The following is a 25913-nucleotide window of genomic DNA, read 5'->3' as shown; positions in this document are numbered from 1 at the left end:
ATGGGGCCACCATCCTGGCCAAGAATTCCATCATCCCCATGTGACAAGGCTACTGGGGGAACAAGATCATCCAGTTCTCTCAAGAGTTCAAGATTCTAAAAATATTTTGACCATGGATGTGAGGGCGATCTGGCTGTGACCTCTGTCACCCCATTGATCACCAAAGTTGATTTGGTGGCTAGGCTAGGCAGGTGCCCCTTCCTCCCTTCCCACTCCATGTGCATCCCTCCCAAAGCTGTATACTCAGAGGAAGAGGACCACCTACCCAACAGAGGAAGACCATTCTTGAGTGAAGGATATATGAGTAGATGCACTCCCCTTCTATAACCTCCAAACAAGCTCTCTAGGTCCATTGATAGGAGAACTTATTCTCCTGGTCAAACTTCTAAGACTCTAATGAAAAACAATTTTTTTGACCAGCTTTTCTGGTTGTTCTCAAAAGAGGATTGATTCTCCATTCCTTATCCATTGGTAACAGAAATAGATGTTTCATTCTTTTTAACTGCCCACTTTTGATTCATGCTTTAAAGATTTATTTATCCTTAGAAACATTAAATTTACTTATTGATTTTGTGTTGAATAATTTCAACATCTGAAAATTCTGTGGGTCTGATCTACCATGAAGGCTTGTGATGCTCTTCATTTTGGATGATTATTGCTGATTGACACTGTGGTTGTTGATGTTGATGACTTTGTTGTTTTACTATGAATTATGCTATTCTTTTGAACTTTCAGCAGAAATTACTTTTTTAAAGATTTTGTTTGTTTGTTTAAGAGAGAGAGAGCGCATGAGTGGGAGTGGGGAGGGACAGAAGGAGAGGGAAAGAGTCTCAAGCAGGATTCCATCTCAGGACCCTGAAGATCATGACCTGAGCCAAAATTAAATGTCTGATGCTTAACCAACTGAGTCACCCAGGAGCCCCTTGTAGGAATTCTTGAGGCCTGGGAAGCAGGAGGGTTCCTTCAGAAAGGATTTGCCTTTACTTCTATCAGGTGATTGGGGCATCCTAGCCAAGAGCCCCTCAAAATGAAGTTACTGATTTGAGATATTTTTGGCCTAGCCAAGAAGTGCAAATTCAAACTGTCAACCTGTAAAAGGATTTGCTTGTGGTAATGAATTCTCAGGGAAAATTTTTCTTCTCTCTATTCAGCACCAAGTTTTAAAATAGGTAGCTTTTTGCAGTTCCAAGGAGGGGGAAGGTATTCATTTATCATGTGTCCTAATACTGAAAGTGCAGGCCTTTGGGTCTTGGCTTTAGGAAGGGAAAGTCTCATAGTAGACCTTAAATCTTGAGTCTTTTTTTTTTTTTAAGATTTTATTTATTTATTTGACAGAGATCACAAGTAGGCAGAGAAGCAGGCAGAGAGAGAGGAGGAAGCAGGCTCCCCGCTGAGCAGAGACCCCGATGTGGGGCTCGATCCCAGGACCCTGGGATCATGACCTGAGCCGAGGGCAGAGGCTTTAACCCACTGAGCCACCCAGGTGCCCCTTAAATCTTGAGTCTTGCTTTGTCTTTTGTGCCCCTAGTCCTTCTGGGCTATGAAAACTGAGCTAAAACTGAGAAAAGGCAAGTTCAGCCTACTTTGGTTTCCAATACCTACCTCCTTACCTCTGCAGCCATATTCTTGCTAGGCTCCTTCTGAATCTCTTGACTTTCTCCAGCCAGACTTGATTTCTGTTAGTTCCTGAAACAAACTACCATTCTTACTGCCTTGGTGCATTTGTATATGCTGTTTTTTCTGCCTGAAACCTTTTGCTCTCTCTTTGCCTAGCTCATTTCTACTCATCCTGTAGCTTTCAACTTAAATGTCATTTTCTTGAGAAAGCCTCTGTTCATCTTAGACTCAGTCAATTCTCACTGTTAAATATCCCATGTACTTTGGCCTTCACACTTGTGGTTGTTTAATTATTTATAAGTATTCTATCTTCCCTGCTTAACCATAAGCTCTGGAAGAATAGACTCTGTTATGTATACTGTTGTATTACCATAGCACCATGACTGGTACATGACCAGTAATCAGATATTTATTGTGATTGTTTGTGATAAAGTGGGTGCAAATTAGTTTCATTCTGTGACTTCCATATCATTAGTTAAGACATCGGGGTCTCATTTAGATGTTGCAGAAACAAGGTTATAAGTCTTTCCAGAAAAGAACCACGAAGGAACACTTCAATTGTGGTTGTGAAAATATTTTTGCAAAAATGGAAAAAAGAATCCTTTTTCCATGTAATTTTAGCAAAGAGGGCTTTGATTGCCCTAAACGAAATATTTGATTGCAACGATTCTTGTGAGCAGAAGGAGTTCAAGAAAAAAATTAAAAGCTCTTTGCATTCATAAAAATTTTTAGCCAAGAGAGAATTATATGGAGTATTTTCCCTTGAGAAATGTGGGCAATATTAGTTTTTAATGTAAACACTCAATATTCTTGGCAGAGTGAGTAAAAATGTCAAGTCTAAAATCTTGAAAGGAGTGCAAATAATATTTGGGTATAATCAATGAGCTGAGTAACCGAAGGAAACATGTAATTTAGGACACCTTCACTTAAGTTTAACTGAAATGCATACAGATGTACTCTTAAATTCTGAAACTTGAATGACTACAGTAATAAAAATCAGGGCCAAAAAAAAAAAAAAAAAATCAGGGCCAAAAAACCCCCAAAACAAAATTTAAAAAACCCATATATGGGCAACTTCCATTAACCTGAGAAATGGGAAAATGGATTATTTCTGCAATCTTTTGATTTCTATACCCTTCCTTTATATGTTAAACCATCTCAGTGGCTAACGTAAGCAGAAAAGGAATTTTCCGGAGGAACGTTGAGAGGTTCATGGTTTTGATGGTAAGGAAGGGAGTTGAGTGAAGTTAGATAGCCAGAACCACATCTAGAGTCAGTCCTGAAATTGCCTGGTTAGGGCATCACTGCCATTGCAAATAAATGCTGGATATCACCCCAGAGATTGCTGCCATTGTGTCACCGGACTCTGGGTGTCATAGGCACGAGGGGGATGAATTCTGCTTAGTCTATGTAACTCAGTCCTGATTCAAAGTCCCAAGTAAGAGCATCCAGTCTACCAAGCTTGGGTCACTTTCCCTTCTCCTAGGATGAATGCAGGGGTTGGGTGGGGGGGACCATGTGGAAGGGCAGAAGGCAAGTATCTGGACTTTCTGGCCCCTGTAGTAGGAGAAGAGATCCTGCCACCCACAAAAATTCCCAAATGGAAAATTCCCAAGCAGTGTAAGGAAGGGAGGTAAGATACTGGAAAGCCATAAAATTCTAAGGAACTCATTATGTATGTCCATCTTTTGGAAATACAAGGCGATGTAGGAAAATGTTGCCCTAACCAACAACTATTATTCCACCATTTCTACAAATGTAGGCAGTAGGTCACTAAATTACCAATCACTTGTTTTAAACACACCAACACACAAATTAATCCACTGATTTTTTTTTCTAATTTACCATTCCTATTGAGAAAGGGAAACATTTTTCTTTGTTCCAGGTTATATAAAGGAAATAGTCATGTTTCATTAACTGCAACCATAACATAGCCCCTACTTACCTCAGAGGATAAATCTGACAATAATGTGTGTGTGTGTGCGTGTGCGTGTGTGTGTGTGTGTGTGTGTGTGTTTAAGATCTGAGTAAGATACCACAAGCAGGGGGAGCGAGCAGCAGAGGGAGAGGGAGAACCAGGCTCTTGGCTGAGCAAGGAGCCCGATGCAGCACTCGATCCCATGACCTTGGGATTATGAACTGAGCCAAAGGCAGATACCCAATAGACTGAGCCACCTAGGTGCCCTGATAATGCGTTTGATGAAGAAGTTACAATTGAGAGAAGTCAAATTTGGCCATGCAGAGAGACATGAAGTCTTATTTAAAAGACCCTTCATTTTTTCTTTTTCTCCCAAGTAATCTCTCCACGCAACGTGGGGCTCAAACTCATGACGCCAAGAACAAGATCACACGCTCCACTGACAGAGTCAGCCAGGTACCCTACAGGTCTCCTCTTAAAATATGCTCTCTGATCGTCTCCTGCTCAAAGAGAGGGGCTGGTTTGGGGTATTGCTCTCCTCCTTACATTGGTTACTGAATGTTCCTTTTACTTAATCTGATATTCATAAATCAAGAGTGTTGGGAAAATCTGCCCACCTCTGAACTCAGCTTCACGTTTAGTCTCGTATAGTCATCTATTTATATGACAATTAGTCATATGGGATTACTTATAAACAGTATGTCTGTGCTGTTGTTGTTTTAGAAAATAATTCCTTGAAAGGCAGGAGCTCCGTCTGTTTAGTTAATCGTGTGTAACACCAAACATTGGTCACTGCATGTAAGGCTTTTAATGCTGCTGTTGAACATAAGAAAAATACTTTCCCTGACTTTGGCAAGTAAAACCTGTCTTCATATAAGACAGGGTTGGAAAACAACAGTCTGGGGTCCAAAACTAGCCCACCACCTCTTTTTGTCTGTTTTTGTACTTAAAGTTTTATTGGAAGACAGGCATGCTCATTTATTTACATTTTGTCTGGGGCTCTGCTTTCCTGCTACAATGACAGAGCTGAGTAATTGTGGCAGAGACTGTATGGCCTGCAAAGCTGAAAATATTCACCATCTGGCTATTTAGCAAAAAAACTTGCTGACCCAACCCCTGATACACATCAGTGGTCCTCACCTCAGACAATAGGATAGGATCACCTGTCAAATTCAAAAAAATGAAAGCTCCCTGGCCCCACAATAAGACCTCAAATCAAAATCTCTAGGGTTAGAGCTGGAGATAAAAAGTTTTTAAAAGAGGAAGAGATAAATTTATATGGGTGTGGGCAGCCTGGGGATATGGCTTAAGTCTTGACAACTGACCTCTCCTCCAGCAAGATGGACATCTGGAGTTTGACAGAGAGAGGTTCAGAGGAGTGGGTGCAAGAAAGCAGGCAGAGAACATGTGGTCACAGGTGGGGTTCAGTGTGTGTTCAGCCCATGGATCATGGGCAGGGAAGGGGGTATGAGGGTATATGTGGGGCGTGGTCTTCTAGGCATTCCCATTGCCATCATGGCTTTTCTGGTTGGATGGGCGAGATGTTCTGGGTCCTTGTAAAATGCCTTCACCAATGTCTCCAGAAAGTGTGATAAGAAATAACTATAAGGGGTTTTAGTTAGAGCACGAGTTAAGCTATCTGGTGGGCTTCTGGTTTTAAATGTTTGGATCTATCTACAGTTGAGCAAGAGGGCTTGCTGACAGGTTCAGAAGCCATTTCAGGAGGGACTGAGAAACATCAGTTTATTTAACTCTTTTTGGATCAAGCCTACAAAGACCGATCTCCACAAACCCCAGAACTGGCTTGGGCTACATCTGCCGTGATTTCTTTGGATTGTTACCCTAAATCTAAGGCAACCCCTGGGGTCTAGTTTGCAGACGCTGACTTGGGCCTACTTTGGGACTCATCTCTAAAGGTGAAGGGTAGGTCAGAAACTATTGGTTTCTTCACATTTCCTTAGTGTAATTGCTTGGAATGTCTTCCTCTTCATTTATTTTCTAAGAGATTTATCTTAATGAACTGTGGTGATAGGATGGTAGACTGGGGGAAAGGGTAGGTTATGGAGAATCTATGTATGAGGGAGGGTTGGGGTGGGGAGAATGAAGAGGACTCACTTGGACTCCCATCCTTACTTTATCTAAAGCACTCCAGAAAGTCCAGGTGACTCAGCTCTAGTGTTATTTTGTGCATGTGTCTGTGTTTGAGGATGTCATTCCCTCTCCCTACATAAATCATTTACATTGGAGAGGTCTCAACTTCTAGCAGTACATTAACCGGGATTTTTAGTTAATCTAAACTCCATTCACACACACTTGTGTTTCCTCTTCCTTATTCTTCATCCACATCCTGCCCTGAACTGATAGCTATTATATTTCTATGGCTCTGGGTACACATCTAATATCATACACAGTTATTTTTACCTGTCAAAAGGCAGTTTCTATGACATTAGAGTGATGATTCCTACTAATTCTTTCCTTTAACTTTCATAGAACTTTATACTTTCTGTGTAATAATGACCCAGTTTATTTTATACTCTAGTTGCTTATATGTGTATTTTATTGTATTGCTCTTAGTAGATTTTTGAAATTCTTTAAGGCAGGGACACATGACTTATTCATCTTTGTAGGATGGAATAGCCCTTCTCACTCTCAAATCTCCTCCTCAATACTATAATATTTATCTATAAAGAAGGCATTGGGTAGATATTTGATCTATCCAAACGTTCTTAGTCTCTCTTTCCTATAAGTTGGTTGGTATCTAAAAATCTTTTCTAGTTTTAAAATAAACAAAGCCTTAGGTTGACAATAACACATTCCAGAGTTTTATTTAAGCATGTTCTAGCTTAATCACGCTGCATAATTTGTCTCAAAAAAAAAAAAGACAAAATCAAAGGAAGAACAATAGAGGACAGGAGTATCAGAAAATACATTGAAAAAATTCATAAGGCATTATTTTAACTGATTTGTGATCTAAAACTAGCATTGAGGTGCCTGGGTGGCTCAGTCAGTTAAGTGCCTGCCTTTAGCTCAGGTCATGATCCCAGGGTCCTAGGATCAAGTTCCTCTTTGGGCTCCCTCCTGCTTGTGCATGCGCAATCTCTCTCTATCAAATTAATAAATAAAACCTTACAAAAATAAAAATAAAAATTAGCATTAATTTTGTTTACAGTTCATGCTAAGAGCAAAAATGTATTTGATGACTTGTTACCCTCATTTGACTGATGAAAAACTAAAGACTATAATGACATAAATATAAAAGGAATTTTTTTTTTAAAGATTTTATTTATTTATTTGACAGATAGAGATCACAAGTAGGGAGAGAGGCAGGCAGAGAGAGAGAGAAGGAGGAATCAGGCTCCCTGCCAAGCAGAGAGCCCGATGCGGGGCTCGATCCCAGGACCCTGGGATCATGACCTGAGTGAAAGGCAGAGGCTTTAACCCACTGAGCCACCCAGGCGCCCGTAAAAGGAATTTTTAAAAATCATTTGAGTACTTACTATGTGCAGTGAACTGTTTGAAGTCCTTTACATGAAATGACTCATTTAATTTTCATAGTATACCAAGGATGGAGGCCAGGGCAGCATCTAAATTTCTAGGCATTCTAAAACAGAATTGTATAATAAAATACAAAATAAAACTAAATTGCTTAAGTTGTGTTAAAGCTACACAGTAGTGATTTCTAAGCACAAATAACTATAAAACATATAAGCTGTTTGTCTTTAGTAATACACTCTTGATGTATTGTCTTAGCTCAAGAAAGTTCTCAAACGCTATTTCACTGAATTAATACAAATAGTTGGACTAAAACAAATCATACAATTTTAAGTGTTTCAAACTTTAAAGATATATACGTGTGTGTGTGTGTATATAAATTTCAACATAACTTTTTATTTTTTTAATTTCTTTAAAGGTTTTATTTATTTATTTGACAGAGATCTCAAGTAGGCAGAGAGGTAGGCAGAGAGAGGGGGAAGGGAAGCAGGCTCCCCGCTGAGCAGAGAGCCTGCTGTGGGGCTCTATCCCAGGATCCTGTGATCATGACCTGAGCCAAAGGCAAAGGCTTTAACCCACTGAGACACCCAGGTGCCCCTCAACATAACTTTTTAAATCTTATTTATATTACCTCTCAACACCCTGAAAAGCAAAAATCTTAAACAGCAAAATCAGGGAAAAAAAAAAAAAAAAGGTCTTAGCTCACTAGCTAAAATTCTTACCGTGTTATTAATTTGGGAATAAAATCCAGAATCTCTATTTTTTTCTTGCCAAATAACCATATTACCTTTCTTCTAAATAGGCACAGTCTCAAGGAACAAATTATTCCCTGTAATTTATACATTTACCCTAAGTGGTGAGTTCAAAGCATATAAATGTTTCTCATAGATTAGCTTTTATTGTAAACACCGAAGTAATTTTCAAAGCTGCTTTTCTCCTTTTTCTGCCAAACGTTTCTGTTTAATTATATTATTAAAGTGAATTCTGGGAAGCCCCTTGGCTTTAAACCTGTATTTAACTGAAATATTGATGAAATAAAAATAAATTTAACTTTAGCATCCTATTCTATAAGATAACCTTGAAAAGGATTTACCACTGAGGTATAACTATTCATAGTTTAAAGAAATTATATGATCTAGGTTGCTTGTAATGGAAGTTGGGTTATTTGCTTCACCTAAACAGGGAAGTTGGCATGTCTGCCTAGCAACAGCCGCTAAAACCTTCTGTTGTGGAAGGTTCCCTAGGAGGGATAAGAAGGGAGGAGGAGGAAAAAACAGGAGGAACAGTTTAATGTTTTTCCTAGTAGGGGAATGAGGTCTGGCTCATTGGGGAAGAAAAGGCTATCCTAGAGATAGATATCCTTGAGATGAGCGTACACTAACCTAATCCCTCTGTGATAGCTGGAAGTTAGTTGCAGGATTGCGGTTACTACTAAGGAGGTTGAGGGGAAGGTTACAGATTCGGCCCACTTCAAAGGGAGTAACTCCAATCAACAGGAGGGCACCAGTAGGTCTTCTAAAAAGAAGCTGAAATCTGAGTGGCAGGAAGGTGACAGCGACTAAAAAGACCGCCGCCCAGAGTTTAGGAAGGTGTGTGATCTGTATTTTACAAATATTATAAAACACTGTTATAACGATCGAATTTATTGACTTAAAGGCCGGAGTTTCTCCAAATACAGTACTGTTCTTGGTACTGGTGATGTCTGCAGTGAAGAAAGGACAGGAAAGCGTATCTCTGCTCTCTTGGCCAAGACCTGAAGCAAAAAAAAAAAAAAAAAAAAGGAATAAATGAAGGAGTACTAACTGGGTGTTTATGTGAGGACCACCTCTACTCTGGACGGTTTATCTTGAAATCAGGACTGTGTGATACGAAAAGATTCCGTTTCTCTCCCTTCAAAGCACGGCTTGGTGAAGCGCGCTGGTCTGGAAGGGCTTCCCCAAATCAAAATGGCTTCTTTTCCATAAGGGAGAAGAAACTTTGTCATCGCAAGGTTAACTCTGAGATCCAGGAACTCTTCCACGAGCCGAATCTTTCCGTCCCCCCGGCCCAGACAGCTCTCAGCGTTCACTTGGGCCTGAGGAGACGTTTGGGGGAAGTGAGTGTCCAGGCCCTCGGGCGGTCTCGCCGCGCGGGGAAGCTGAACTCACTTTGGGAGTCGGTGAGAGCGGTGTCCAAGGCCAGGCTGCGGACAACACGAGATAAGAACAAATTCTTTTGGGGGAGGGATGGGGGAGTAGGGAATGTGAAAAGGAACCGGAGTGGAGGGACGGGAGCTGAGAAAGCCTAGGGACGAGCGAGTGCGGGGTTCGATGGAAACGTCAGAAATTTCCCAATCCTCCCTCGCCGTCTGTCTGGCCACTCGCCGCTGGGCGCAGAGGCGCTGGTGGGGGAGGGCCGGCGACTGCTGGACCAGTTCGGCGGCTCCGGGTGTGGGTGCGCCCCGGGGGTTGACGGGGAGCGTCGCGGGCCCCCCTCCCGGGCGTTGGCTGCGGGTGACTCAGAGCTTTCCTCCCGCGCCCGCCCCGCCCCTCCCCTCCCATCCCCTCCCTCCCTCCGTCCCTCCCCTCCGCGCGCCCCGCCCCCCCGAAGGAGGGGCCTCGCCCTCTTCCCCGCCCCAGTCTCCGGGGCGGGCCGGAGCCCGAGGAAGAGGAAGGGGACGAGGACAACGAGCGACGGGGCGGAGGAGGAGGAGGAGGAAGAGGAGGCCGACCAACAAGATGGCCCCTGCTGCAGGAGCAGCCTCGGCAGCAGCAGGTGGGAGGCTGGAGGCGGCGCTGGCGGTGGCGACGGCGGCCGTGGCCCGGCGGCCTGGGACAGAGTCAGAGTCGACGGTGGCGGCGGCGGCGGCGACGGCTGCCGCGGCAGTGGCGACGGCCGCGGGGACTCGGAGCTGAGAGGAGCTGCTGCTCGGACCAGCGCGGTGAGCGAGCGGCGGGCGGCGGAGGCAAGGGGAGCGCAGGGCAGCCGCCCGGCCTCCGTCGGGAACAATAGGCAGCCGCGGCGGGGGAGAGGCCGTCCTCGCCCGCCCTCCGCCCCTCGGCGGTAGGGGCCGCCGCCCCCCCCACCCCACCCCCCGGCCTCGGCCCAGCCGGCGGCGGCGGGGCTTGTCAGCGCCCGGCGTCCTTAGGCCTCAGGCCTCCGAGCGCGGCCGCGAGGGCCTTACCGGGTGGGTAGGCCGTGGGGAGGTGCGGACGCCGCCCGGGCCGAGGGGAGGGCGCGGGAGACTTCGGCCGGAGGGAGGGGGCCAAAAAGCCGCCCAGCTCAGCGGTTACTCCGAGGGCCTCGGCGGGTGGAAAGTGCGCGCAGGAAATGCTTTTTGGACCCCCCCCCCCCGTCTGTGGGGGTGGGGAGGTGAAGGCGTCTGTAAACTGGCACCGCCTCCGCGTCCCTGCACTCGGGGCTGCTCCCTTCCCTGACCCCTTAAGCGCTCCTCTTCCTCGGCACTGTGGGTTTCACGGTGTCTGTTTCCGTGAAGCTCCTGGAGATCGGGCCAGATGGTCTTCTTTCTTCCTGATGGCGATAGGGGAATCGTGCATGAGGGTGTCTTTTTAAAAAAAATTTACGTGCAACAGCAAGAAACATGCGAGGTAAAACGCGATTATCGATAAGGGCTGGGGAGGGATGGAGGGTCAAGGAATGTTCTTCTCAAAACATCTCTTGGCATCAGTTTCCTCTAAACATCAGTTATGACCACGTCCCGGGTGAGAGTGAAACAAGGGCTCTTTTGGAGCAGCAATAATATAACTCTTGACATCCCAGAATAGTCCATGAAACTGGAAACAAAGCCACTAACTGGCAACGCGAAGACAAATGGTCATGTTTGAATAGAACTTTTCTTCAAACGAACCGTTCTGAATTATTAATGTGCCGCATAAGAAACAACAACAACATTAGCCCAGAATGGACCTAACGAAGCATTTCTTCAGCAGAGAAGTGGTTCTTCTCCAGGCTAGAACTTCTTGTGTCTTGTCTCCTGTTCTAATTTTTGCCTTTCAGTAATTTGTTCTAAGACTTAACCTTTCCTTTGAGTTTGATATGTGATTTCTAAAGCAGATTTTAATAAGATTTCAAAACTTTTTTTGTAACTTTCAAAAACTAGAAACAACTGTTCTCTTTTGAGTGTTTAGGCTTTTGGAGGAGCAGCTCTTTATTGCATTTGCCCTCCGGCAGTGGTGCCTGTAACTTCAACAGTTAACTGCGACTACTCCTAAATTTAATTTTTTGAGACATCTACCTCGTGCATTTCCAGGTTGGGGGGGGGCTGGGATGGGGTGATTCAAGTTATTTCTATTCCAGTTTCTACCCAGGTGTGCAGAAATTTGTATTAAAATTGTTTGGATGCATCCAGGAAGATTGCTCTCTACTATTTAATGTTCAGTTGCGTGGTCCACCTAGTTTGTGTTCTTTAAAGGAAGATTGACCTGTGCAGAGAAGATGCCAGTTAATATCTTTCATCCATTTTTAGGGTAAAATTATACTTAGAATTGTCTGTGTTGTAATTCGAAGCATTTTTAGGTTATATGAAATTTAATGAGTGTAGCTAGTCCTTAATTCTTTCAGGAGAATTGACAGTAAATACATTAACAATCGAACAAATGTGGAGGTTGAAGTATCTTATTGTTGTTTAGGGTTGAAGTAAAGTGGAAAAATATAAATAACTTCCATTTTATGCCTAGCATAGATAATGTAGATGTTTTGACTTTAAAGTGATGGGGAAAGAACGACTTTGACATGGCTTCAGCTAATGTGAATTTTCAGGGAGTAAGTTTCAGAAAGGACACTTTTTTTTGAAGGGCTGAAACCCATAATTTTTTTAACGCTTTATTTTCTTGGGTCAGCACAAAGTGCACGTAAAGTCTAGCTTGTAATGATGCTTATATTTATGTGTGACCCTAAACCTATTAGAACGTAAGTTTGAGGATTTTAAGTGGTTAGTTTGCTTTATTATGAAAAAAAAAAAATCTCATTGTGTGAAGGACTAATTTGCCTCATACTTAATAACATTTTCCTGAAAAATAAAAGATTTTTTTTTTAAAACATTTTATTTGTCTGAGAGAGAGAGAGAGATCGGGGGCGCACACGAGCATCGTGGGGGCAGGCAGGCCGAAAGAGATGCAGACTCCTGGCTGAGCAGGGAGTCTGATGTGGGACGTGATCTTAGGACCCTGGGATCGTGACCTGAGCCAAAGGCAGACAGGTAGCCAACTGGGCCACCCAGGCGTCCCCAAACAAAAGATTTTTAAATGTTAAGGTTTTGTATTTGAAATTGGTTGTTAACAATTTATGGTTTGGGTCTGGGTCCCTATTTCTGTTTAATGTTGAAAAGCCTTTTAGACACTTCTGGTTTTAATAGGTGTCAAAACTCCTTTAAGATATCCCTGGATTGTCATATTTTATCAGTGTTTATTCTGATAATTTCAGTTTCTCAAGTAATATTTAAGAATTTCCTTGTAAGGTTTTGGAACCATAGCTTAAGAACTAGATTTGCATTTTCTTGGTAATATTAAAAGTTAATATATATGATTAATTTGAAGAATTTGAGTTTTTTCTACCTAAAAAATTTACAGTTTTTCAAAGCATCTTTGTTGAATGAGTAAAAACATTGACATTTAATTTTCCTATTTAGGCTATAATATTGGTGGTATTGTTCTCACTTTATATATGAAGAACCTGAGGCTAGGAGAAGCTATGTAACTAGCAAAAAGGCCACATAATTAATAGGTAAAAGAGCTTACTCAAACCCTTGTCTTGTGGACAAATTAGATGCTTTACTACTGCCACCATGTGTCTCGAGGTTTAACTTTGAAGCCTTTCCTATATGTTGACGGATTTCCTTGTTTTGATCAGCAGCTGGACTTTGTAATGCTGTACTTGCCTTTAGCCCTAATATCTTTCTATTAACATTATTTATACACTGCCAAATACTTCTAAGTTTGAGAAAGTATTTATTCATGTGAATTACAAATGAAACACTCATTTTTGCTTTTAGTAAATTTAAATGCGGTTGATCTAGAAACTCATACCATTTACATAGGACAGATTTGTTGTATTACTATAATGCTTTCATGGCTTTAATTTGCTATGTAAACAGTTGCTAAATTGTGCCTGTGAAATACTTCATGGAAATTTAAAAATGCTTTAGTAACATTCAGGGATGCTCAGGTTGGGTCAGCTAACATTTGAAATTCTCCATTTATAATTTTTTAAGGCCATAAACCATTTAGAATTCTGCACCATTTTTTTGTCTCTAGATCTTGGGGTTCGAAATGGAATTCTGTGGGAGGCTAGACAGTCTACCCTTGGATATATCTTGCGAGTCGTTGGCACTCAACACAGTGAAGAATACACTGATAAATGATCCTTGTTTGGTGGATACCTCGGAGCAAGATGTTCTTTGGCAGGGTATACTGACCTGCTTTAGCTTTGGCCCTGTCAATGCTCGGGAGTTCAGATATTCTTTGGGGTTAGATTCAAATGTATTTAAATTCTCATATTGGCCTGCATCAAAACAGTCCCAGTAGATTTCAAAATCAGCCTGTTTTTGTAGGACGTTTTTGAAGACCTCATTCTCTTGTTTAATCCTGGAGTCTAGGCTGGATTTGGACTAGCCTTGGAGGTTGTTACGCTTTAAGAATGATTTTTGTCTGGCATAATACAAAGGAATTTTTCTTATTCCAAAGTTTCTTAGACTGTGTATTTTTAAGCGAGCAGTTTGCTAATCCTAAATAATGTTGCCTTATATCCCCAGAACATTTAACTTTAGCATATTTATTTATAGCTGTTTTTGGTCAGACCTGTGCTTCTTCACTTCTTATATAATGTTCTTGTTTACCCTTTATGTAATATTAGGCACTTCTTATTAGTTCACAGTGTTTTCCTAATTGGTGGAGGTTTGGGAAAAGAATTTTTTTTTTTTTTTAAGATTTTATTTATTATTTGACAGACAGAGATCACAAGTAGGCAGAGAGGCAGGCAGAGAGAGAGGAAGGGAAGCAGGGTCCCAGAGCTCAATTCTAGGACCCTGAGATCATGACCGGAGCCGAAAGCAAAGGCTTTAAGCCACCCAGGCGCCCCCAAGAATTTTTTTTTTTTTTTTAAGATTTTATTTATTTGACAGACAGAGATCACAAGTAGGCAGAGAGGCAGGCAGAGAGAGGAGGAAGCAGGCTTCCTGCTGAGCAGAGCCCGATGCAGGGCTCAATCCCAGGATCCTGGGACCATGACCCGAGCTAAAGGCAGAGGCTTTAACCCACTGAGCCACCTAGGCGCCCCTGGGAAAAGAATTTTAGTAAAAAATTTTAGTTGACCTTTCGTGCACAGTTGAGCTGACTGAAATTGTGACCTGCGGTAGAGGAGTGAATATATTAAGGCTCATCTATGTTTTTCTTCAAGATTATTAATAAATATATGTCTTATGTCAGCAATATTTTGATGTTAAGCATTTTAGCACTGATATTAGTACTCATCACACTGATTATTACTGTGAGTATATGGTAATACTTTAACTTGTAATGCATCTAAAAATCTCCAAGATCTAAAAAGCATTTGAACATGGTGGCAATGTTTTTGAAGAAGAACTCTAAAGAGGCCATTATATACATATGTATTATATGTTTATTATATATACATTTTATATATATATCTGACATAAATAACTTTTTAATTAAGGTTCAGGTCATTTAACGTAAAACTAGTAATTTTAAAGTAAGCAGTTCAGTAGCAGTATAGTCACAATGTTGTGCAGCCACCACTATCTTAATTCCAAAACCCTTTGATCATCCCCAAAGGAAACTCTGTACCCATGAGGCAGTTATGCCCCCTTTCCCCCTCCCCCTGGTCCCTAGCAAGCACCATTCTACTTTCTGTCTCCGTGGAATTAACATAAATTTATATTGAGTCAAGATTAAGAAGCAGTATTACGTATAATTGAAATTGTAGGGAAAAACTTCAGGATATGATTGTTAGGAATCAAAAACCACCTCATTCTTTTTTTTTTTTTTTTTAAGATTTTTTTTATTTATTTATTTGACAGAGAGAGATCACAAGTAGGCAGAGAGGCAGGCAGAGAGAGAGGAGGAAGCAGGCTCCCCGCGGAGCAGAGAGCCCGATGCGGGGCTCGATCCCAGGACCCTGAGATCATGACCCGAGCCGAAGGCAGCGGCTTAATCCACTGAGCCACCCAGGCGCCCCACCACCTCATTCTTTGCATGCTTTTCTTGAGTACAGTAGGCAGACTGCCAGGGACCCTTTATGGAAGAAAAGTTGAAAGTCACAGCAATTTGCAGTTTTAATTTTGATGATGGTTTTCTTGAGTACAGTAGGCAGACTGCCAGGGACCCTTTATGGAAGAAAAGTTGAAAGTCACAGCAATTTGCAGTTTTAATTTTGATGATTCCAAAGGAGTTCTACTCAAATTCTCAGACTCATTTGTATTTCCTTATTGGGTTTTGAGAATTAACTAAATTATAATGTTCTATATAGATAGGAGCAGCTAAGATTGACTTAGTTAGCTCTCTACAACTTGTTTGCCTTTTGGTTTCTCTCTTGTTTTTTCCTCCCCCCTCCCTTTTTTTCCCTTAATGTATAGAAGAAATTTGGAATGTTAACAGACAAGGGCTTATTTGAGATTATATTGGAAAATGATTGTTAAGTTGAAATTCCTTGATCTTTATGAATCTGACTTTATAATTATTTTACTAAGCTAATCTTTGAGAATATTTGGAGCTGTGATTTACCTGACACTCTGCTTTTACTCACATGTTGAATTAGTATTAAAACCTAGGTTTTGGCTCTACCTGATTCTCTCCAAAAACATGACACTGTTACAGAACCAATTGATCTGTAGCTTTTTTGCTTGGTTTAGTTTATGGATTGGGGGAGAAAATTATTAAGCTTTCTTTTCTGGAATAATGTGTAATGCACTTGGACCTCTGAAATTTTATTTGTTTTTAAAGTAATCTCTATACCCAACATGGGGCTCAAACTCACAATCCCAGGATCAAGAGTCACACACTCTACCCACCAAGAGAGAAATCACAGCTAGGCAGAGAGGCAGGCAGAGAGAGAGGAGGAAGCAGGCTCCCTGCGGAGCACAGAGCCCGATGCGGTGCTCCATCCCAGGACCCTGGGATCATGACCTGAGCTGAAGGCAGAGGCTTTAACCCACTGAGCCACCCAGGTGCCCCAGACAACCCTTTTAAAAAAAAATTTCTTGGGGCGCCTGGGTGGCTCAGTGGATTAAGCCGCTGCCTTCGGCTCGGGTCGTGATCTCGGGGTCCTGGGATCGAGCCCCGCATCGGGCTCTCTGCTCCGCAGGGAGCCTGCTTCCTCCTCTCTCTCTGCCTGCCTCTCTGCCTACTTGTGATCTCTCTCTCTGTCAAATAAATAAATAAATAAAATAAAATTAAAAAAAAAAAAAGATTTAAAAAAAAATTTCTTTTTCAGGTCACCCGGGTGGCTCAGTGGATTAGGTGTCTGCTTTCAGTTCAGGTTATCATCCTGGGGTTCTGGGATTGAGTCCCGCATCCAGGTCCTTGTTCATCGGGGAGCCCTCTTCTCCCTCTGCCTGCCTCTCCTTTTGCTTGTTTTCTTTTCCTCTCTGTCAAATAAATAAAATCTTTAAAAAAAAAAGTCGTTTTTTTTTTCTTCTTTTTAGTAATCTTTACACCCAAGATCAAGATCAAGAGTTGCCTGTTCTTCCTGACTGACCCAGCCCAGTGCCCCAGACTTCCGTAAATTTAGAATTGCTTAATTTGAAGTTTCAGTTTCGGGCTTTGGAAATACTCTTGCCCTTTCCTTAAATTCAGAATGGTACTCCCTCCCCGCCCCAATTAAATTGAAATCTTTAAGTTTATGGTGATAGGCGCAAAACAGGTTTCATGTTATTAGCAAAGATTTGTAATGAATTTCAGGAGATCTAAGTGAGGCAGAAAATTTTAAATTTTGATATTAATTTCCGTCCCCCCCCCCGCTTTTTTTTTTTTTTTTTAAGATTTTATTTATTTGAGAGAGAGAATGAGGGAGAGAGAGCACAAGAAGGGGAGGGTCAGAGGGAGAAGCAGACCCCCACTGAGCAGAGAGCCTGATGTGGGACTTGATCCCAGGACTCCAGGATCATGACCTGAGCCAAAGGCAGTCAGTCACCCAACCAACTGAGCCATCCAGGCACCCCTCCCTCTCCCCCTTTTTAAAATGTGGTTTTAAATATTCATATTTTCTTAGTCGTTTCCAAATATCAAGAGTTCTCCATCAGACTTGAAAACACTAAAACAAGCCCTCAGCAACCTCTAAATTACTCTTGATATCCTCTGGCCATAATCTTGGGACAAGAAGGGCATATAAAAAGTCACTTCAGGGGCGCCTGGGTGGCTCAGTGGGTTAAGCCGCTGCCTTCGGCTCAGGTCATGATCTCGGGGTCCTGGGATCGAGTCCCACATTGGACTCTCTGCTCAGCGGGGAGCCTGCTTCCCTCTCTCTCTCTCTCTCTGCCTGCCTCTCTGTCTACTTGTGATCTCTCTGTCAAATAAATAAATAAAATCTTTAAAAAATTTTTTTTAATTAAAAAAAAAGTCACTTCAGTAATAGCCCCCTTTCAAGGGAAAGCTTCATTATAAGGGCAACTTAAAAAGTGATGAGAAAGAATTACTTAGAAATATTTACAATTCAGTACTTTTCTTTAATAGGGGGACTTTTTTCAGAAAAGTATTAACTCTTTGTAAATATTTCTATATTTTTATATATATACCTCATTTATTTTTTTATAGTGACATAGGAAAGCTAGTATACTAAAGTAATGCATTTAATCATTGGGGTGCCTGGGTGACTCAGTCAGTTAAGTGTCAGACTCTTGGTTTCGGCTCAGATCACGGCTCAGGTCACGATCTCCCAGTCCTGGGATTGAGCCCTAGTGTGGTCCATACTCCACGTGGGTTTGCTTCATATTCTTTCTCCCTCTCTCTCCCACTTCATCCCTCCCCACCTATATTTGTCCTGTGTGTGCCCTCTGTCTCTCTCTTTCAAATAAATAAATTCTTTTTTTTTTAATATATTTTTTAAAGATTTTATTTATTTATTTGACAGACAGAGATCACAAGTAGGCAGAGAGGCAGGCAGAGAGACAGGGGGAAGCAGGCTCCCTGCCGAGCAGATAGCCTGATGTGGAGCTCGATCCCAGGACCCTGGGACCATGACTTGAGCCTAAGGCAGGGGCTTTAACCCACTGAGCCACCCAGGCGCCCTCAAATAAATAAATTCTTAAAAAAAGAACAAAGCAGTACATTTATCGTTAACATCTTTAAGTGAAGTGATGTTTAGAGATCTATACTTAAAAATATGGCTTAGTGGATGATTTGTGAGTGAAATAGGATTATTGGATTCTTAGCTTTATTATAGAGCAGTAGTTCATCTCTCCAGGTCCCAGTTTAGAATAAGAAGTATACAAAAAGACTTTTAATTGTTACAAGATTAATGAACCAGATCATCTGCACTAAGGCACTGATTTAGGAGCTCTCTTGGTTTGTACATAATTCTAATAAATTTGGTTATCTGTTCTCTAATTCCATAGCAGATTAAAAGGTGCAAATTAGCTGTGGGAGTAGAGGCACTATAGGTAAAAGGGACAGCAAGGGGAGGGGTTTACAGGAAAAAACCATGTTAGCTTGGGGCCATTTAATACAGGGATAACACCTGTATATATATATGTATATATGTATATGAAATATATGTGTATATATATAAATATATGTATATGTATATACGTATATACATGTGTAATTGTATATTTTCAGTTGTACAATTATTATACAAATAATTGTATATTTATAACTACAAATTGTAATTTTCCTCCATATATACATATGTATACATATGTATATACATATACATATATTTATATATATACACATATATGTGTATATATATATATATATATATATATATATACACAGGTGTTATCCCTGTATTAAATGGCCCCAAGCTAACATGGTTTTTTGTATATATATACACATATATATATACATATGTATATATACAGAGTATATTTTAACACAGGCTTTGGAGTCAGATATCTATGTTCCCATCTTTTATCACTTAAGCTTTATGATTCTTCATCTCTAAAAACAGAAATGATAATACCTTCCTTTATTTTTTTTTAAGATTTTATTTATTTTTTTGACAGAGAGAGATCACAAGTAGGCAGAGAGGTAGGTGGAGAGAGAGGGGGAAGCAGGCTCCCTGCTGAGCAGAGAGCCTGACATGGGGCTTGATCCCAGGACCATGAAACCATGACCTGAGCGGAAGGCAGAGGCTTAACCCACTGAGCCACCCAGGCGCCCCAGATAATACCTTCCTTTTAAAGATTTGTTTTGGGGGTGCCTGGGTGGCCAGTTAGTTAAGCAACTCAGTCTTGATTTTAGCTCAGGTCATGAGACCTGAGTTCATCCCCTAGGCTCCGAGAGGGGTGTGGAGCCTGCTTCATATTTTCTCTCTCCTCCTTCCTCTGCTCCTCCCTGCTGCTAGCACACACATCTCCGTGGACATGTGCACGCATGCATGCACTCTCTCTCTCTCTCAAGTAAATAAATGAATGAATAAATAAAATCTTAAGATTTATTTTGAAGTTTATAATGAGATAACATACATCTTCAGTATAGTACCTGATACCTAGTACTCATTCAATAAATGTAATTTTCCTCCATAAATTCTGATTAACAAAAATCATTTTAGAAAGATAATCATCTAGACTATTTGAAATCGTTTTGCTACTGAAGCTGCATATAAACTTCGTGTAGTTTAAGGTTAAATGTATGTGTATTTTTTTTTTCTAAAGTTTTATATTTAAGTAAACTCTACACCCAGTGTGGGGCTTAAGCTTGCAGCTCAGAGATTAAGAGTCACATGCTATACAGTGAGCCAGCCAGATGTCCCTGTATGTGTACTTTTGAAAGTAGTGGTCAGAAATGAGATACCAGGGTCTCCTGGGTGGCTCAGTGAGTTAAATAAAGCCTCTGCCTTTGGCTCAGGTCATGATCCCAGGGTTCTGGGATCAAGCCCTGCATCGGGCTCTCTGCTCAGCGGGGAGCCTACTCCCCCCACCCCCTGCGTGCCCCTCTGCCTACTTGTGATTTCTGTCTGTCAAATAAATAAATAAAATCTTTAAAAAAGAAAGAAATGAGATACCATTCTCATTTTCTTCCCATGTCAGTCTTTCATTGATATGGATCTGTGCTATTCCTTACCAGCCATTAGCTACAAATGGCTACTTAAATATAAAATTTGTAATAGACTTAATTTTTTTTAGAGCAGTTTTAGGTTTATAGAAAAATGTCCTGAAGGTACAGATTTTCCGTATATGATTACTTCTGTTAACATCTTGTATTAGTGTGCATTTGTTATAATTGATGACCCAGTGTTGATAAATTGTTATTAACTAAGTTCCATAGTTTATATGAGGATTCACATTTTGTGCTGTGTAGTTTCCTGAGTGAGATTATCTTCTTTCACTTAGCAGTGTAACATTTAAGGTTCTTCTCTGTCTTTTTGTAGGGCTTGACAGCTCATTTTTTTTTTTTTTTTTAAGATTTTATTTATTTATTTGTCCGAGAGAGAGAGCTTACACAAGCAGGGGGAGCGGCAGGCAGAGGGAGAAGCAGGCTCCCTCTGAGCAAGGAGTCTGATGCAGGACTTAACGATCCCAGGACCCAACCTGAGTGGAAAGCAGATGCTTAACTGACTGAGCCACTGTCCCTAGCTCATTTCTTTTTACTACTAAGTAATATTTCATTTCGTGCTTAAACTTAAGTTTTAATTAATTAAAATAAAATAAAATTTAAAATTTAGTTCCTCAGTTGCACCAGGCCACATTTCAGTGGTTCAGTAATCACATGTGGCTAGTGGCTACCATGATGAAAACCGAAGACAAAGAACATTTTCATCATCTCAGGAAGTTTTATTGAAGAGTGCTGATGTAAACTAGCCTCCGAAGGTCCAGTGTTCTGTTTTTGTTCACTCTCAGAGAAAACTTACTTCTTTACATGATCTCAGTTTGTCCTCAAGCCTACATTTTCTGTTCTTTGTTGTTTGTGTCACTGGCAGCCCTGAACTTTACATAATAAACTTTACCCCCTGAATGAAATAGCCTTACCAAATAAACATTGTCCATTAATGGTTTCCATGATTTTCTATTAGAGTATCATCTTTTACTCCATTTTTTGGTGTTCCTAAAATCTAGAGTCACCTTTTGTTTTTCTCTAAACCTTTCAAATGTATTTATCAAGGATATACAGGTCTCAGAGCTAATTAAATGGCAGTATTGAGATTAGAATTTAGATCTCCTTTAGTTCTCTCTTAGGCTCCGCACTAATTGGGGTTGCCTTTACAATTGTGTTTGAAGTTACAATCACTTTTGAAAGAGGTCATTGGGGACCATTTGATTATATACTATCTAATTTTAAATTGTATATTTATAGATCAAAACTGTAGATTTAATAGTTATATTATTCTTATTTTTTAAATAATTAGAATCTTAAAGAAGAAAATTATCCCATTTAGCTGATTTCTTTTTATAATTCAGTTATGGTGGGAAAATATTTTTGAATATGAGTCACTTTCAATAATGAAAATTAATTTCCACATCTAATTATGAATTGGCTAGTAAGGGTGAATACAATTTAACTGAACATTATTGGCATCCAGAATTCCATGTTGGCACTTGGCTTTACACTTGGGTTCTATTCATACTACATTTTAATCTGTAAAATCCAAATTGGTTACCACATGAACTTGTATCTTCCTTAACTAACCATGGTGAAGTTTCCAGAGCTTGAGAAATGGAGAACCTTATGTCATTCTCTTTTGCCTTTTTTTTTTTTTAAAGATTTTATTTATTTGACAGAGATCACAAGGAGGCAGAGAGGCAGATGGGGGGCGGGGGGGGGAGGGAGCAGGCCCCCTGCTGAGCAGAGAGCCCGATGCAGGATGGACCCTGAGTTCATGACCTGAGCCAAAGGCAGAGGCTTTAACCCACTGAGCCACCCAGGCACCCCCCCCCCTTTTTTTTAAATAAGCTATACCTCTACTTTTGCTGAAAGTAGCTATATTGTGTTTGGTCTTGATTTGACTTTCCCTTTATCAGTATACAGTCATGCTTGCTCAAAATCCATTTTTGTGGAGATGTTCTGTTAAAGAGTCTTCCATATTTAAGTGCTGTACTTTAAAAAAAAAAACAAACCTTGGATTTTAGCCTTTCTTTTGAAATGCTTTCCCTATAATTACTCTTTTAAAAGCCATGTTTTATATGTCAAATTTTACATTAATTACCCCATTGAAAGAAGTTTTTGAACTGTTTTGATTAAACAGTCTTTGCTTGAATTTAGATTTTCTTTAACTTTATCAGAGGCTTAAAAAATAAATGTAAGGTTCTCTATATATTTAGAAAATTTGAGTTTTAGATTCTGTGGATTAACTCATTATCTGAGTCAATTTTTTCAGAAATATGATTTTTATTATGATAGGTCTGTAGGTATGCCGTTGATGAAAACCTGTTCATAAGAGCCCAGAAGGCCAATTTATTTTCGTTCTACTGCTATAAAAAAAAAAAAAAAGATGGTTTTGTGAAATTAAAAAAAAAAATCCTTGGAATAGATAGATCTCTAAATGCACTTAAGAGTAACTTAGAATATCACAAAGGCCAGAATAGATAATACTCTTATGAAAGCATCATTGAATATTGAAGTAGTAGCACCTAGTTTCCTAATGAGTGACACGCATTAGTTAATTCATTGTACTCTGTGTCAGGATAAACCTCAACAGCTTCTTAGGTGCACAATGACAGAATGGTTGGGGGGGTGGTGGAGGGAAAGGAAGTAGGGAGTAAAACCTGTCAATAGATTCTCCATATTTGGGAAAGATTTTGGGTTTAGTTGTTGATTTTTTAAAATTATTTTTTCTTTTTAAAAGACTTTTTTTTTTTGGAAGATTTTATTTATTTATTTGACAGAGAGAGATCACAAGTAGGCAGAGAGGCAAGCAGAGAGAGAGGAGGAAGCAGGCTCCCTGATGAGCAGAGAGCCTGATGTGGGGCTCGATCCCAGGACCCTGGGATCATGACCTGAGCTGAAGGCAGAGGCTCAACTCACTGAGTCACCCAGGCGCCCCTTTTTGAAAGACTTTTTAGAGCAATTTTAGATTCACAGCAAAATTGAGAAGGTACTGCGATTTCTCATATACTCCCTGCTCCCAAACATGCACAGTCTCCTCCAAAAAAAAGATTGATGAATCTACATTGACATTTAAAGTCCATAGTTTACATAGGGTTCATTCTTGGTGTGTTATATTTAATGGGTTTGGACAAATGTATAATGACAAGTATTCACAGTTATAGTATCATACAGAGTATTTGCATTATCCAGAAAATCCTCTGTGTTCTGCCTATTCATCTCCTCATTCCAACTCCTAGCAGCAAGTGATCTTTTTATTGTTTCCCTAGTTTTGCCTTTTCCATAGTGTCCTGAGTTGGAATCATGCAGTCAGTAGCCTTTTCAGATGGCTTCTTTTTTTAGCAATGCATTTAAGTTTTGTCCATGTTTTTTCATAGCTTAATGCTGAATAATATTCCACTGTCTGGATATACCACAGTTTATCTATACTGAAGGACATCTTGGTTGCTTGCTTCCAAGTTTTGGAGGTTATGAATAAAGCTGCTCTAAACATCTGTATAGTCATAAGTGTTCAGCTCCTCTGGGTAAATAGCAAGGAAAGTGACTGCTTGATAGTATTGTGAGAGTGTGTGTAGTTCTAAGAAACTATCAGACTGTTTTCAAAAGTAGATGTCCCATTTTGTATTCCTGCCAACAGTGAATGAGAGGTCCTGTTGTTCCACATCTTGGCCACGATTGAGTGTTGTATATGTTCTGGATTTTGGCCATTCTGATGAGTGTACAGTAGTATTGTTTTAATTTGCATTTTCCTGATTATTTATGATGTGGAGTATCTTTTTATGTGTTTATGTGGAATATAATTTAAAAAAATTTTAAGTAGCTCCCTGCCCAGCATGGAGCCTAATATAGGGCTTGAATTCACAACCCTCAGATCAAGACCTGACCTGAGATCAAGAATCAGACACTTAACCAACTCAGCCACCAGGTGCTCTGGAATAAGATATTGTATAATTGGAACCATACAATATGTAGTCTTTTCAGATTAGCTTTTTTTTTTTTTTTCTTTTGAAGATTTTATTTGTCAGAGAGAGAGAGAGTGCGTGTACACAAGCAAAGGGAGAAGCAGGTTCCCCTGTGAGCAAGGAGCCTGATGCCAGGCTCAATCCCAGAACTCTGGGATCATGACCTGAGCTGAAAGCAGAGGCTCAACTGACTGAGCCACCCAGGCGCCCCTCACATTAGCCTCTTTATTCTTATATTTTTAATCTGCCACTTCACTTTTAGTTTTCCTGGGTTATAGATATTTTTAAGGATGTGCTTAATTTTGGAAGCATACTTTCTTCTAAATATTAAGTACCAGTATTAAAAAGTTTGACTCTTTGTGTGGTGATACATCCTGCTGTCCTAAGTCCCATTGCCATTCAGCTTTATCTTTTATGTGAATTGTCCCAACGCTATCTTTAGGAATACGAAACTTGTTACAGTCAGACACAGTAGTGATTTTTTTCTGCCCTTCAACAGTTACTGAGCAAATATTATACGCAGTGCAGCATAGAACAATATGGACTTTCTCATATAGAAAGAACATAGAATATATTGAAAACACAAGAGGAGTACCTAATATAGGCTGGGCTAAAAAAGGCTTCTTGAGAGAGCTTCCTGACCTAAGTGGGCCTTAAAGGATGAGTAGAGGTTTAATATATTCTAGATTTAGGGGAATACTTGAACCAAACAAAACTTAGAGTGAAAAAGAATATATTGCGTGCAAGGAAACCTTAATACTTCTGTTGGTAGAGAATAAAATATGAGGCAGATGGTGATGAAAAGTGAGATTGGAGAGGTAAGTGGGGGCCACATCCTAAAGTTCTTTATGGCATGTTCAGGTACTTGGGATTGATCCTTTTTAAGCATCATTGAAGAAATTGTTGATGTTTTTTTAAATTGAAGTATAGTATGTATGCAGTAAAGAGTAATAAAATCTTGGGGTGCCTGTGTGGTTCAGTCTGTTAAGTGTCTGCCTTCAGCTCAGGTCATGATCTCAGGGTCCTCGGATCCAGCCTGGGTTTGGGCTCTGCTCACAGGGAGTTAGCTTCTCCCTCTCACTATCTCTCTGAGAGCTCTCGCTCGTGCTCTCTCTCTCTCTCAAGTAAATAAATAAAATTAAAAAAAAAAAATAGTAAAAACATCTTAGGGGCCTATCTTGATGACTTTTTACATACATACACTTGTGATATAGCAGAACACTACCTGGATTAAGATACCTAGCATTTCTAACACCTAAGAATTCTTTCTTCTCTTTCCCAGGCAATACCCTCCCCACTGCCTCCCACCTTTACCAACAGGTATTCTAACTTCTAGCACCGTAGACACTTTGTTTCTTTTTAAATGAAGTCGTAGAATGTATTCTTTTTCCTCTATAAACTAAATCCTTCAGTAGGTGCTATTTTTTTAATCTGGCTTTGTTCATTATGATATCTGTGAAATTCAGCCATATTATATGTAACAGATCAATATTTCTTTTATTATTGCTATGTTGTATTCCATTGTGTGAATTTATCACAGTTTATCCATTCTACTGTAGCTGGATATTTGGGTTGTTTCTAGTTTGTTTCGAGTTTTTTATGAATAAAGCCACTATGAACTTTCTTGTATATATCTTTTTTTTTTAAAGATTTTATTTATTTATTTGACAGAGAGAGATCACAAGTAGACAGAGAGGCAGGCAGGCAGAG

At 40.3% G+C, this 25913-nt stretch overlaps 1 protein-coding gene across 2 annotated transcripts in view; it reads left to right on the top strand.

Moving 5' to 3' along the window:
* Positions 1-9816: 9816 nt before the first annotated feature.
* RC3H1 (ring finger and CCCH-type domains 1) overlaps positions 9817-25913 on the top strand; it is an 82802-nt gene continuing 66705 nt past the window's right edge. For both annotated transcript variants that reach the window (XM_045982221.1, XM_045982220.1), the window contains exon 1: positions 9817-9947. The gene's annotated coding sequence lies outside the window, so the exon portion shown is untranslated. The remainder of the gene's footprint in view (positions 9948-25913) is intronic.

The sequence above is a fragment of the Meles meles genome, chromosome 17, assembly GCF_922984935.1.
Source record: "Meles meles chromosome 17, mMelMel3.1 paternal haplotype, whole genome shotgun sequence".
NCBI lineage: Eukaryota > Metazoa > Chordata > Mammalia > Carnivora > Mustelidae > Meles > Meles meles.
Note: the sequence above shows the minus strand (reverse complement) of the source record. Positions and strands in the feature narration are given on the sequence as shown.